This window comes from Canis lupus, chromosome 17, assembly GCF_003254725.2.
Source record: "Canis lupus dingo isolate Sandy chromosome 17, ASM325472v2, whole genome shotgun sequence".
Taxonomy (NCBI): Eukaryota; Metazoa; Chordata; class Mammalia; order Carnivora; family Canidae; genus Canis; species Canis lupus.
Genome location: NC_064259.1, coordinates 56,728,695 through 56,744,896, shown reverse-complemented (window position 1 = coordinate 56,744,896; position 16,202 = coordinate 56,728,695). Strand labels below are relative to the sequence as shown.

Sequence of the window (16,202 nt, the reverse complement as noted above, 5' to 3'; positions counted from 1 at the left end):
TTCTGATTGGACCGAAACACTCAAACTCTCGGTGACTCCGCCTCGTCCGCCCGCCAGAGCCGGATCCCGCCCACTTTATTATTCTCCAGCGACGAAGTTCTCAGTCTCAGCCAAAGCCCTCCCTACACCTGGGGAGCCCGTAGAAGCCCAATCTGCGCGGGTGGCAGATCCGTATCTCAAAAGAAGTATCTGTTCTCGCCCTGAGAGCATTGCTACACGTTCCCTTCTTTCTTAAGAACATCTTCAAGAATTCCTCAACAAGAACTTCTTGAACGCACCTGTTGGGTGCAAGGCACCGTGCTGGATGCTGAAGGGGCTCGGCATCCTCTGGTAGGCTAACACAGACGGTACCAAAGGCAGACACGGAAAGTTAGGTAGTGAAAAGCAGTAGGAGGCTTTCTGAGACCTCACAAAGCCGTGCTTAATTACAAATGAATGATGCAAGGAGAGTTCTGGGTTTGAAAGAGAACGAGGACTGGGTGCATTTAGAGCGGGCAGAATTTTTGTTCAAGCTCCTCATTCTCTTCCTCCACTTCCTCTCTGATTATGAAAAAGACAAAAGGAATGTGAGATGCCAGTCTGGTCTGACTTATATGTTGACCAAGGAGGCACTTCCCAGCTCTTAACTCCTTTATCTTTAAACCCCACAGCAAACGTACCTATCCCCTGCCCCTCTTTACAGAAATATTGGGGGGAAATCCATTTTGGATTCTTTAAGGCCAACCAGGATCAGAAGCAGAGTCAGTCATGCTCCTAGGTGAATGAGAATTCCAATTCTCCAGCCTTGAGCCATCATTACCCAGCATCTGTCTTGGTCCTGAGAAGCACCCAGCGTCTCCTAGAGACACCAGGAGGCTTCCAGCAAGGCTGCCTGCAGGAGGAAGCTCTGATGCTCCTTGAAGGCAAGCACTCTGAGAGGCCTGAGGATATGGAGACAAGTAAGGCATTATCTGCCTTCAAGCTGCTCTTAATCAATTGTCTACTCTTGAGAGCAGAATAGGAAATAAGTGGATAGAGAAGAGGTGACATTTACAAAGGCCCAGGGTGTGAAGAATAGCTGAGGGAGGGGGCGCCTGGGTGGCTCAGTCCCTTAAGTATCTGTCTTAGGCTCAGGGTATGACCATAGGGACCTAAGATAGAGCCCCACAGGAGGTACCTTGCTCAGCAGGGAACCTACTTCTCCCTGTCCCTCTGCCTGCCCCTCCCCCTGCTTGTGGTCTCTCTCTTTCCTTCTGACAAATAAATAAATAAATAATAGATAAATAAATAAATAAATAAATAAATAAATAAATAAATAAAATCTTTTTAAAAAGAAAAAACAATGTCTGAAGGAGATGCCTAAGAATACAGGACACTAAACTGCAGAGGGGCCATGGTGCTCAACAGGGGCATTGCCCTGGGAAGGAGTTTGAACTGCCCTCCGTAGCAATACAGAGGAACTGAGTGATTTTTTAGAAGGGATATGCTTACATTAATTGAGCTGAGCCCTGACACTGCTAATGGAGAGAATATCCCTCTGCACCACTCCCCATTCCCATCCTTCACCCCTATCTCCACTATCAACTGTAAGTTGAGGATTTTCCTTTTATCATCAGCCTAGGAACAAAGGAAATATTCTCCCCTCACCCCTGGTATGGTTTCCATTCATAAAACAAGAACTTTGGCCTTCTTGGAAGTATTAGGAAAATAATTCTACCATTCTCTCCAGCCCACTCACTCCCTCCCTTCCCTGAGCCCCAGTCCCTTGGGAAGAGACAGAGTCTGATTAGTAAGTTTAGGGGAAAGGTCCTAGCACCAGCCCAGGCCAGCCCCTGCTTAGCTCTGTTTTTTGCAGCTGAAGCCCACAGATAATGTGCCCTACCCTGGTTCCGTGTGTGTGGTGAGCCCACCAGGGCAGGCCCCAGCCTGTGTACCCTCAGGTGGAGTCACAGCTATCCAGTTGCTCTGCCTATAAAGGATAAGGTTAATGGGGGAGAAGGATGGAGGAGAGGTAGGAAACTTTTTTTTTTTTTAACTTGGAGCCCAGATGTGATCTCCAAAGTCACATTAGGAGTAATAAAACAGGTATTTTGATAAGTGGAGGATGAATTGTCATCTGCAAAACAGCTACATCTGATTCTGAAATTACTGATAATGTGACCTTGGGCAAATTACATTGCTTCTCTTGGACTTAGTTTTCTTCTGTGTGATATGGAGCTGATAGGATACTGCGTACTTCATAAGGCTGTGTGACAATATGCAAAGCACTCAAATGAGTGCAATCTGTAGAGCTTGCCTTTCATTCATCCATTCAATCATTCATTCGATCAATCAGGCAGCCAACATATATTTATTAAGAACTATGATGTGCCTGGAACTGTTGAGGGAGCTCAGAATGAAGCTTTCAAAAGAATAAACATGGTCCCTGCTTTCATGGAGCTATATTCTGTTTGGGGCCAGAAAACAAACAAAAAAGTGACAAATACACGTGTTAACAAAATACGTGAAAAGTGAACAAGGTAATCTCAGGATGTGAAAGTGTGATGAAGAACATAAAACTGAGTGACAATATAGAGAAGACGGGGTGAGTAGGCATTTATTTTAGACTTTATAACTAAGAAGGGCCTTTCCAAGAAAAATGATACTTGAGTTGACACTGAAATAAGACGTCAATCTGCAAAGAAAGGAGGAAAGAGAATTCTAGGCAGAGGGCAAAGAGAACAAGTTTGGCACATTCAAGGAACTTGCGCCCAGATATTCCTGTAGCACCTACCGTGTGCCAGGTACACTGCCATGCCTGGGATAACAGTGCTGAACAAGTCACACACAGTGCATGCCCTCAGGGGACTTGCAATCTAGTGTGTGAGCATGTGTGCAGTGTGTGGCCTGCGTTGGGTAGTCAGGAAAATCCCTGAGAAGTGCAACACTTAAGCTGAGGTCTGCAGGTGGCGACGGAGCCAGTGGAGAACATTTGGAACGATATTCAGGGGAAAGAGGATAGTAAGAATGAAGTCACTTGCTCAGGAAAGAGCATCTGTCATATAGAGACCAGAGGGGAATGAGGCATGAGATGAGGTGGAGAGGTCAACAGGCAACAATAATTCAGGCCATGTGAATTGTTAGGGCATTTGTGGATGCAAATTAAAAACTCAAGTTACACTGGCTCAAGGCATCTGAGGAAACCAAATGTAGACAGAAATGAGCTCAGATGGTGTCATTGGAAATCTCTCTCTCTCCCTGTCTCTGTTTTCTCTTGGTTTCCTTCATTTCCCAAAAGGCAAGATGTGGCAAGAGTCAGCACTTAGTGAATAATGTAAGATTCAGTCATATATATTCTAAGCAGTTTAGCAATCCTAGAAGATTGCACTCATTTTCTAAGAATTGCCACAATATTTTCATACTTGGTCCTCATTGGGTGAAGTGGGGTCATGTTTCTGTCCCTGAACCTATCACTGTGGCCAGGGGAATAGATATGCTGACTGGTCAGTCCTGAGGAAAGCACCCACTTCAGCTCTGAGGAAAGGATTTGTTCCATCTGGAATTTATACTAAGAGTATGAAGAAAGTCTCCAAAGAAAACTTCAGAGTGCTAAGCCAAAAGAAGGGAAATAGGAATTGGGGGACAGGCTGGTGACACCAAAGGTTGACCACTTCACCATGCTAAGGAGTTTAGATTTTATTCTAAGTAGGATGGGAAACCACTGAAGTTTAGTTATAAGGAAGGGAAAGTATTATCTAAGTTTTAAAATGATCATTCTGTATTTACATCAAAAAGACTCCTTTTTACAGTGTTTTTTCGATTATCATTATTTTGATGATGACAATGGAGGTACAGTAAGAATTTGAAAAAGCAACATTCTGACAGTGAAACTAATAAGAATGAATGAATAATCAATGAAGTTAACCACCTGAGAAAGTAACCCATCATGACAGAAGGTATATGTCTGAAAGAAGAGTGTTGGGAACAACCAGGTCAAATTAAGAGAATACTGTTTCATCCAAATACTACCAAATGTTAAAAAGAAGAAAAAACATCTATTACTACAATAAATTGCATTATAATTTTTCTGCAGGAAGAATATATTAACAGAAAAGCTGGTCTGTATATTCAGAAAGATGATCCACGGTGAGTTTGCTTTTACCCAGCACTGTTTCAGGACAAAGAAAGGAAGACTCCATGTGACAGGCAGGAGTGGTCAGTAGCAAGGTGTACTTCGAGGTGGTCCAGGGAGATTTCACCAGATTTTATCATAGTCTGTATAAAAATATCCCTTCTGATTGTGCAACTCCTTTCCTTTGCAGTTCTTCCAAGTACCTATTGTATTTCCCAGATACCCTCCCTGATGCCTGTAAAGGGTTGCTGAGTGGATGTGTTTCTCTCCATTGCCAGGTCCTGTGGCCAGAGGAGAAACAAGCAGAAGCTAAAAGGCTGTGTTTTGAAGGGCTCTGGTCAACAGGAGAATGTTGTTAAGTGACAAGTATTGAGGGAATCAGGCAAAGTGACTAGATAGACAATCTGCCTGTTCAAGAACACCGGAGTAAGGGGGAGCAAAATGCATGACCCCCAAATTTGCACTATGGCATGTGGATTATTTTGAGCTAAAGGCCATCAAGACCCAGCAGACTCAAGAAAAACTTTTACCTCTTCCTTAAGTATCTAAAAGAATTCGGCTCTGCCTAGAAGAAGAGCTTGCCAGAGACAGATTTTTATCTGAAAGACCTATCCACATAGTAGGACAAATATCTAATTACTAAAAATTTGCTCTGTTACAGTCCTGTGAATTAACTTCTTCCCCTTTGAAGGCCAGGCGTCTATCTTATTCCTTAGCTCAGGAGGCTATATAATCTTCTACTGTCTGGCTTGACCTTGGCTCTCATATTCTAATGGGGTTTTGGTACATAAATAATTACATTTGTTTTTTTTCCTGCTAATCTGTCTTATGTGCATTTTAATTAATAGGCCAGCCAAAAGAATCTAGAGGAGTAGAGGAAAAATTTTCCTCCCTTGTAGGAGAATTCAGATTTGTACTCCTGTCTCTTGTGAGTTAGGGGAGTGGTAAGGGAATTCAGATTTGTACTCCTGTCTCTTGTGAGTTAGGGGAGTGGTAGTCTCTGAAACTCATCAACACAAGTTTTCCTCGGACATCTTAGGCCCTCGTCTTCTTACTTTTAACTACAATGTCTCAAAACCTCTTTAGGTCACTGAACTCTATAAGAATCTGAGAATAGGTACAAACCCACTCACCTTCTAAATTGTTCATACAGTTTTAGGAATTCGTACACCATTTACAGCCTACTCATGTGCCTCCTGGGATCCCACGAACCTCTTGCTAGAAGCCCATATTTACATGGATTAGGAATGGTAACAAAGTGTAAAAAAGTCATAATGATAATATAATTATTTATTGATTAAAGTGTAACTCAGGAAATCCTCACAATTCTGTGATATAGATGACACTATTAGTTGTGTTTTATGGTAAATCTGAGACAATATTTAGCCTACCTTTACAATTTAGAGAAGTGAATTGACTTGCCAAAAGTTACATGACAATAGGTTGTAAAGCTATGATTAAAGCATTTCCTTTAGTCTCTAGTCAAACTTCTAATTTTGTTGTCCTTGCATCTTTCAAAATAAAATCAAAAGTCTTCCTTTCTCTAAAATAGTATACTCAACTTAGAAACAATAATACAGGGGATCCCTGGGTGGTGCAGTGGTTTAGTGCCTGCCTTTAGCCCAGGGCGCGATCCTGGAGACCCGGGATCGAATCCCACGTCAGGCTCCCGGTGCATGGAGCCTGCTTCTCCCTCTGCCTGTGTCTCTGCCTCTCTCTCTCTCTCTCTGTGACTATCATAAATAAAAATTAAAAAAAAAAATTAAAAAAAAAGAAACAATAATACAGGGGCACCTGGGTGGCAAAGTTGGTTAAGTGTCTGATTCTTGGGTTTTGCCTTAGGTCATGATCTCAGGGTTGTGAGATCCAGCCTGTGTGGCCTCTGCACTCAATGTGGAATCTGCTTAAGATTCTCTCTCTCCCTCTATCTCTGCTCTAATGTGCTCCCCTCCGTGCTTGCTCTCTCTCTGTCTCTCAAATTAAAAAATTGTTAAAAAATAAAATGCAGGAACAGTGCAACAGGCTTTCATGTTATAGCTTTTTTTTTTTTTTTTTTTTTTTTTTTTTAAAGAAAACTCTACCCCAGTATGAGGCTTGAACTCACGACTCCAACAACAAGAATCACATTCTCTGCCAACTGAGCAGCCAGCCCTGTGGGGTACTCTGATCAGATAGGGGAGTTCATTAAATGTGGGACATCCCAAATGGGTGGGGACTGGCGGTGCCAGTGGGGAAAGAATTAACCAAAGCAAAATAAAAGTGATAGAAGTTTATTAAATATACCATAAGGAAGCAATGGACAGGATAGCAAAGGAGAGACTGCAACCAGTTAATAGTGAGAGGACACAGTTATAGGGCAGGTGGAGGGAGTATGGGGACATATGGAATCCCCCCCCAAAACTTTTTTTTTGAGTAATCTTAGGAATTCTGCCTGATTTTTACAATCAGTTAGGGTCTATGGCCGTTTTGAGGTGGGTTGCTTAATGAGCCCAATGGTATTCATCTTGTGGTTGCTGTGGGCCCTTCTGCCTTGCTCAGGTTTCCATTGCTCAAATCTGTTGCCTAAAAGTGGCCTCTTCAAGGTGCCCTTCAAATTTTATAATTATCAATCACATGCAGAAAACAGGATTCTATCTTGCCTAAGAAATTGTCCAAGATATTGGTATTTACTGAGAAATATAAATCTTGGTCTGATAAGTAGAATTATGGCTCCCCAGAGATGTCCACACCATAATATCCACAACCTGACTAACTTACATAGCAGAGAAGACTTTGGGGATGTGATTATGCTACAGAATGTTTGATGGGGAGATGGTCCTGGATTGTCTGGATCGTGTGATGTAATCAAAAAGGTCTCCAGGGAGGGACGCAGGGGGAGTCAGAGGAGAGAGAAGGCCATGTGGTGATGGAATCAGAAATTGAAATGATGTGCTTTGAAAATGGAGGAAGAGCCACAAGCCAGATATACAGGTGGTGTCTAGAAACTAGAAAAGACAAGGACACAGGTTCAGCCCTATAGCTTCTGGGAGGAGCAGCGTTGCTGACACCTTGACTTTAGGCCTATGAAACGGATTTCTGTCTTTGGAACCCAGCAACTCCAAGAGAATAAAGGTGCATTGTTTTAAGCTACCGATTTTGTGATGACTTGTTAAGCTGCAATAGAAAACTAATAAACTTGGAAATCGTGTGAAGTGAAAACAACAAAATTTTACCTAGACAGAGAGATTAAGCAGCAGTGAAGCAAAAAGAAATTTTAGAAGACAGAGAGGGTAGAAGGAACATTAAATGGACCCTTCCCTACTTTGCCTCTTATTAGCCAGGGAATTTCACCTTAAAACAAACAAAGAAGATTCTTGGGTAGTCCTAGTCAAGGCTCAAATGAGACAGGATGGGCAGGCCCTGAGGAATCTCTTACCTTCTCCTCCCAACTCCTCAAGCATCTATTTCCTGGATGGTTAGTTGATAAAGGATGCCTGAGTACCATACATTATGTGCAGTAAGGAAGACCAGCAGGAGATAAAATTAGAGAAGTAAGAAGGGCCCTGAAGGAATATGGCCTTGTAGGCCATTGAACTGACCTTGATTTATTACTCTGAAAGGGCAAGTTATTAGTAGGTTTTGAGCAGAGGAAAGAATTGGGTGTGACTCTGAATGTGATTGACAAGTGTGACATCTGAGGCCAGAGATGAAAGAGAAAATGAAGGATAAGGTGCTGCCCAAACCCCAGCTATTTCAAGAGCTGGATTGTGAGCTATGGGAGAGCAGGACCTGCTGGCCATCACTCTAGTGCCTCCTGGACCTTTGGCTGCATCGCTGGCAGAGATTCTGGTGTCATCATGGTGAGTGCCGGCAGAGTAGTAGAAGGGAGGCAAGGGGCAAGAACCAGGGAACTCAGCCTCTCAATGTTAATGTAGTGTAAGAACATAGACGCTACGTCTAAATAAAAGAATCTTCTGTGGCTTGAGGTACAGACTTCTGACACACCTTTGAAGACTCAAGCATTGTGACCAATGCCTAAAGAAGGTGTAGTTTGATCCCTCAATGCCACTAGGGTCTTGGGCAGAATTGGGTGGGGAGAGGATCCTGGCACTGTCACTCCCTTAATGTTTACCATGTACACAGGAAGTGACATTGAAGACAAAATGGATATCTCTACATAGATACCTGGCTGAAAGTTTCTTCCATTTCATGTCCTGTCATCACCAAAATGAATCAGACACCTGTGGAGGGCAGAGCCACTTTCCTATATATGCCTTAGTCAACTCAGGCTGCTCTAAGAAAATACTACAGACTAGATAGTTGAAACAACAGTTGTTTCTCACAGTTCTAGAAGGTAAAAGTCCAAGATTGTGGTGTCATTATGGCTGAATTGTTGGTAAGAGCCCTATTCCTGGTTTACAGATGGCTTCTTCCTTGCTGGTCCTCACATGGCAGAAAGACAGCACTCTGATAACTTTATCCCCTTGTAAGAATACCAATCCCTATATGGAGGCTCTATCCCCATGACCTCTTTAAAATCTAATTATCTTCTTCAAAGGCCCCAAATACCATCCCTTTGGGGTTAGAGCTTCAATATATGGAATTTTAGGAAGACATAAACATTCAGTCTGTAGCACTCTACAAAACCTTAGCATTACACCCTAAAAACATGGGCTCCAAGGTTAGGCTTCCTCAACATCTCTCATGCCCAAGGGGTCCATACTTCTACAGCACAGTGCCTAGGTGATTTCAGAATACATATATATATGGGAGATATGAGTTACAAATTCAAAGTCTCCATTTATTCAGTTTGCATTGGCTATACTGCAGAAATTAATCTCTATTTTTAACAGGTTCTTCGATTTCATTACTCTTCCAGATAGCAAACTTTCCATCTATGACCTGGAATTACTCTTTTCTCCTCTAAGGTCACCTTCTGACATATATGAATATGAATATATCATATTCAGGTGAGAGGTACTCTTTCTCCAAGACTTAAATCTTCAAAGAGTCAGTATTGTTTTCTACCCAGGCTCCAGGTCCAGTTCTTTAACTTCTGATCGAAACATTTATTGTTGTATTTTAGGATAATCTGGAATAATTCATTGATTAATTTAGTCTCATCTAGACTTACTCTTCTATATAGGACCCCTAATCTCTTGTATTATACAGAGTGAGAAAGCCTGGGGCAAACGGGTTGCTATCTTTAATGCTACTGTCAATTCTGAATCTGTTTGAGTTAAATCTTGGATTTACCATTCTCACTAATGTGCAAATAACTGATACACTCTTAATATTACCTCTCTCACAGTTACCTGTATGCACATTTCATCTCTCCAAATAAGGTCATATATCTTATGTAGGAATTGTGCAGTTCATAAAATAGTGATGACTCAGTAAGGTAGAACAAACTTATATAAAACACCATTTCAAAGGTGAGCAATTGAGGCTCTCAAAGAAGCTGCACAGGACTTCTGCTCATGGTCAACATAGAGTAATAGGGTCCAAATTTATCCCCTACCTGAAACAACTAAAACAAAAGACAAATATATGAAACACTAGTTTTCAAGACACTGGGTGTTAGAACAAAAGACAGTCATCTCTGTGAAATAAGAAGCACATAAGATAAGTCCTATGATTGCCTCTACTTACTGTCTGGGGAGATTTTCCATGCTATGGTCAAAATGCGGAAACTAGGTGATGCTCAGTGGTATCCCTGAAATAAGAAGATGGAGTTACGTCACAGAGAATACTGGTAGGATGCAGCTTAAAACTGGTAATTCTGGAAATATGGAAGAGAAGGTCTTTTGCAATTGCAGCTGAGGCTGACCACTTTGTGCATGTAAAAAAAAAAAAACCACTACTGGAATCCAGGAAATAATTTCTTTTTTTTTAATTTTTTAAAATTTATTTATGATAGTCACACAGAGAGAGAGAGAGAGGCAGAGACACAGGCAGAGGGAGAAGCAGGCTCCATGCACCGGGAGCCCGACGTGGGATTCGATCCCGGGTCTCCAGGATTGCGCCCTGGGCCAAAGGCAGGTGCCAAACCGCTGCGCCACCCAGGGATCCCAGGAAATAATTTCTAGAAGGAATAATCTCTAGAGCTCACACAGGCCACACACAGCTGCTATTCTCTCCAGCCAGACCAGAAACCCTCATAATTCACAAGACACTGGCTCTTGCTTCAATAGTAGGTAAAAATGACCTCTAGACTAAGCATTGCTTTGATATAGCCTAACAAAGCTTAAAAGACATACCCAAAAAGATTGAACTGTTCCTAGTTAATTTAACCACATCCCTGATCAAGTTGAGAATTTGGGTAGAAAAACAGTAATTGCCAATGTGCAAAAAGGAAGACTTGCAATGTATAGAATTCGATAAAAAATTACCAGGCATGCAAAGAAACAGAAACCAATGACTCATAATGAGGGCAAAATCAATTAATGAAAATCAACCTAGAACTTGACACAGATGAAAAATGTTATAGGCAGAGACATTAAAACAAGTATGAGAACTGTATTCCATATACTCAAAAGGCCTAATGGAAAAAGTGACCAGGTCAGATATAGACATGGAAGATGTAAAAAGTCTCAAATCAAATTTCTAGAGATGTTAATTACATGTGTGAGATGGAAAGTCACAGGATGGACTCAACAGTAGACTAGACATTATAGAAGAATAGACAGGTCAATTTGAAGATTTATTTATTTATTAGAGAGAGAGAGAAAGAAAGAAAAGGTGAGCACACCTGTGTGAGCCAGGGACAGGCAGAGGGAGAGGAAGAAGGAGGAATCTGACTCCTGGCTGAGTGGGGAGCCCTAGCTGGGGTTTGATCTCACAACCCTGAGATCATGACCTGAGCCAAAATCAAGAGTCTGAAGCCTAACCAACTAAGCCACCCAGGCACCCCAAGATTGGGGAATTTGAAGACATTGATATAAACTATTCAAAATGAAATGCATAGAATAGTATGACTGGGAAAAGAAATTAGTAGGGCATCAGTGAGTTGTTTGAAAATTCAAGTGGCCTGATATACATGTAACTGGAATTTTCTTCCTTTTTGCACATTGGCAAGGGAGGGCATGAGGGAGAGGAAAAACATTTGAAGTAACAATTACCAAATTTTTTCCAAACTTGGAGCAAAAATGAATCAACAAATCCAGAGGCTCAATGAATCTCAAGCACAAGATACATGAAAAAATATTACACCAACAATCATGTAGGCAAGTTGAAAAAAGGGCAAATCCTAAAAGCAGCCAGGAGAAAAGACAGACGTTACATATAGAGGAACAAAGGTGAGAATGATGGCAGATTTCTTATCAATGCAAGCAATAAGAAAGCTTAACAATGTCTTTAAATCCTGAAAGGAGAAAAAAATTCTTTAGCCAGCAAACACAGTTTTCAAAAATGAAGACATGTTATTTTGACATATAAAAACGCAAAGAATTGATCATCAGCAGACTTTCACTGTAAGAAATATTAAAGGAAGTCCTCCAGGCAGAAGGAAGATGATACTGTCTGGATCTATACAAAGGCATAGAGAGCCCTGGCAATGCTAATTATGTGGGTAAATACAATAATGTTACGTAACTTGCTCAAAATTAGAGAGTGGCAGACCAGGGACTTGGTGCAAGTCTTTTGACACCACGGTTAATTTACCCACTGCATGAAGCTGTACGTAGCAAGCAGCATGCCATTTATGAATGGACAAACACTGATTACACACTTATTCTGTACAACGTGTTATGTGAGATTGGTAATATGAGGAAATGCAGGAGTAAATAAAATACACACTCTGTTCCCAAAGAAATTCGCATTCTGTGTAGTGAATTTGACATAGGGAAAAAAGGATAAATTTACAGAAGAGCAGGGGAAGTTCTGTATCTTCCATGAGATTGGAACTCCACCATCAAAACTTCACATTAAAACACTCGTATCAGAGGCACACTTTTAAATCAGGAGCAAGGCCTCTTCATCCATTAGGTATTATAGGCTCAGGGCTCAGGACCTGTGATGGTCCTCAAACAGTTCTCAGGATATTTCAAATAGAGTCTGGCATTAGAAAATTTAAATAAAATCATTACACTATTCTTTCATATGAAAAGCATTTACTGAAGGCTTCATTATGAGCTGTAGTAAACGTTAAGATATGAAAACTAATAAAGCATTATGTTATTATCATCATTAAGTACCAAGAAAATGGAATGGACCATATGTCTGGTGGTTTGCTCAGAGGTGGGCTAGATCACTGGCGGCTGGCATTTCTGGAAGACTTCATGGAATGGTGGACTGGGTCTTTAAAACTGGATAGGATAGGATAGGATAGGATAGGATAAGATAGGATAGGATAGGATGGGACAGGATAGTCACTGAAGTAGAATGGGCCTTTCTGGAGGTTTCTAAGCACCTGTGTGGAAACAGTAATGTGCATCAGAGATTGGTGGAGATGAAGATGGGGAAGCGGGGAGGTTGGCTTGCCTGTAGCAGATGCTTTCTGTTGGAAAAGAAAGGAGATTAATTTGGAAAAGGAGGTTATGGAAAAACCTTTTATGTCTCAGTGGAGTTTTTAACTTAGAAATTGGCACAAGACTGAGAGAGAGAAGAAAAAATAAGATAACTGGTAAATTCTAGAGTCAAGCCCATGATTATATCCTCATTAGCAATTTGGTCCAACCATCTATGTTCCAATTTATTAGATGATGTATAATATATGCCCATAAGCATTTGTGTTTCTGTATTCTCCAGGAGGCAGACAGAGACTTCTAGGACATTAGATAGGCAGAGAAGATGTAAATCAGCAATCTGATAATTAGAGTTCATAAACATTCAGTTTGGCTATATAGTGGCTACTGGATTTGTGATAAGTCACTTTTCTATGTAGCTCATTGTCTTCATCTGAAAGCAGAACCATTGTGAATATGTCCTGAAAAAAATAATGTGAACATGGTTTAAAAGCAAGCATCCTAAACAACAGTTACTTGGTACCGTTTTTCCATGATGAGAAAAAAGAGGCACTACTGTTCTGGGTGTGTTTGAAGAGTACGTACTTGATAAAAAAGACAGATGTGTTCAGAGATTATTGTTTATTTTCTCTTATTCTGAAACCATTTTTGTTGAGACTGTTTTTCTTGTAGGCATTTCATTGATTGCTTGTTGCTTTACTCCAGTGTCTCTTTGTGCTTTGCCTATTTGTACGAACTTATGAGTCACCTCAACTATAAGTCAAACAAACCAAAGAGTTGAAGCATCTGGGGTAAATATTCATTCATTTATGTATTTGTGTATTCACATTTATGGCTCAATTAAAATATGCCAGAAACTATGTAAATAAGAGAGAATCTGTGGCTTTGAGCTGCTGATAGTGGATCACACAGGCAGGTAAATCAGTGACACAGAAAGTCTGGGAAATGCTCTGGTGAATGTGGTCTCAGATGCACTAGTGGAAACCAGGTCAGCTGGCAGGGTTGCAGGACTGGGCTGAGGAAGTCCCAATGCCGCGGACACTGAGCTGAATATTGAAAGCCCACAGCAGCAGTCTAGTAAGTATATCTCACTTTATGCAGAGAGAATGGGATAGTTAAGAGTACCAGTGTGTGAGGAACTACGGCATGTTCTGGAAAGTGCAAACTGATCAGTAACATCAGAGAGTAGGATATGAGGGGGACTTGATGTGTAATAGGCGGGAGGATGGGCACTGGCCAGGTCAGGAATAGCCCTACAATCAAGGAGTGTGCATATTATCCAAAAAGAGATAGATAAGTACCGAAGGGATAGAGAGCTGATTATCTGGAATATGTAAGAGGGACTCTACTTGTGGATGTGTTGACAGCATTCAAGTATGAAATATTGTGGAATCTTAGATCCTCTTTGTATTGTCTGGTTCTTTTACTTCTCTTATTGGCTATTGTTACTGAATGTCTCTGGACTATTTCAGTGTGGCTAGTGTTTGGAACAAGAGAGTTCCAGCAGTGCCCACCAGGCACTAGTTATTATTATTATACTTACTTTGTATCTAGATACTTTGGAGAGTTGATAACAGGCAGCATTTCCAATCCATTTGAAAAATCAAATGGCTATTATAAGCAAATCTGGCAAAAACATGTAGCAAGGCAGGAAATACTTTGAATGTTCAGATATAGGTCTGTGAGTGTTCTAGAATGGAGTGGTGTCCATAGTCATGAGTTTGGTATAGATACATAGCAGAGACCAAAGGGACAGCTTGTAAACTGGAATCTCACCCCGAGGGTCAATAGAAATCCAAGAATAATTAATTTCAGAGAGTGGAAAAACTGGTTTGTTGAAGTTTGGGGGATATTAATAATGCTCTGTTTCTCCAGTGATTCTTTCCCTAGGGGTAACTGGAATGCTTGACAATCAGTCTCATTACTCACAATTCTGCTTTTGCTTGGGTTGGCAAGGTTGGGAGGCATCATTAGATACCACCATCATACATTAGTAGCAGTGAAACATCTGGATAGTCTTCCTCAGGTCACACTAGGAAGTTAGGTCTGTTCACCAATCAAGAAACATTTACAGACCCTATACATGTCTGGCACTTTGTTAATACTAAAAATAAAAAGTCTCAGTTATTATACCCCAGTGTTTGGTATACGGTAGGTATACTAGTGTATGGCATGATGATTTATTGTGGAAAGGATGTAGAAATAATCTTACCATGCTCTTAGGCTAGAACTCCTGCTACAGTATGTTCATGCTCAATCTCCTGCAGCAGGTCCTGCTAGTGAATCATCCATCCTGTTCTTCTCTAGGACTCACCATCCTATAGGTACACAGAGAGACCACATTTTCCAGGCTTGTGGAGTTAGGTGTTATCACGTGACTGATTCCAGCAACAGAATGCAAACAGAATCAATGAGATCCCATTCCAGTCCCGGTCCTTCAAATCCCTTCATAGTTTCTACCTGTAATGAGAGAAATGAGAGTAGAAAATGCTACCAGACTTCCCCCCACCCCCACCCCCAAAACAACTATCAAGTCTAAGCATTTATCAGCTATCTAAAGATATTGGAATATACTGGATAATGAGGAGTACACTCTGCTTGTATCCAGAATATATAGAGTGTAACTCTGTAACAAGGAGACAATATGATTTATTTTATTTTATTTTTTTACAATATGATTTTTTAAACAGGCAAAAGATTTGAACTGATAGTTCACAAAACAAAACATACAAAAGAAAGCATGTGAAAAGATGCTCAACCACTAGTTGTTAGGGCCATGAAACTAAAACCAAGATTCTACTACCCACCCACTAGAATGGCTAAAATTAAAAACACCGATGAGTTCCAAGTATTGGTAAGGACGTGGAGCAACTCGAAGTCTCTGACACTACTGGTGGAAATGCAAGGTGGACTGCCATTTTAGTAAACACTACAGTGATGTCTTACAAACATATACTTAACCATATGACCCCGTGGTCCCACTGGTCCCACTCTGAGGTATTTTACACAAGAGAAATGAACATGTCTGTACTCATAAAGAGATAGGCAAATTATAGCAGCAATCTCATGATAACTAAAAATTGGAACTCATTCAAATGTCCATCGACTGATGAATGGATTAGCAAATCATGGGATATCCATACAATGAGACACTTTCAGTAATAGAAAGAAGTGAACTGCCAATACAATTATCAACATGAATTATGCTGAGCAAAAAAAAGCATGCCACCAAATAATACAGATTTTATTCCACTTATGTGGAATTGAAGAACGGGCAAAATTTATCTTTATTGACAGAGAGTTGCCTGGGGCTAAGGGTCAAAAGAAGGGACTAGATATAAAGGGGCACCAGGAACTTTCTGGGATGTTGGAAATGTCTATATTTTGATTGTCGCAGTGGTTATGCAACAGTATACAATTACCGAAAGCTCAGCAAACCGAATCATTAAAATGGGTGAATTTTATTTTATGATACCTTCATATGAACCTCTGTCTCCCACTCATTTGCTGGTAAGATCAGAGAGGCTTTGGAAGCCATGTGTTGACAATAGTAAAGTCCCATCACCCGGGTCCTCTAGTGAATAAGTGGGACAGAACCCTCCCCAACATTGCTGAGCAAGGGGGATACAAACAGGAATTGGACATCGTTCTTGACACAAAAGCTCAAA

General features: G+C 40.9%; 1 long non-coding RNA gene across 1 annotated transcript; it reads left to right on the top strand.

Annotated features, from left to right (window-relative positions):
* The first annotated feature begins 21 nt into the window (after positions 1-21).
* On the top strand, positions 22-5,584 carry LOC125752758 (uncharacterized). Its single transcript, XR_007402942.1, has 2 exons — positions 22-330; positions 4,369-5,584. It is a non-coding gene; the product is annotated as an uncharacterized LOC125752758 (long non-coding RNA).
* The last annotated feature ends 10,618 nt before the right edge of the window (positions 5,585-16,202 follow it).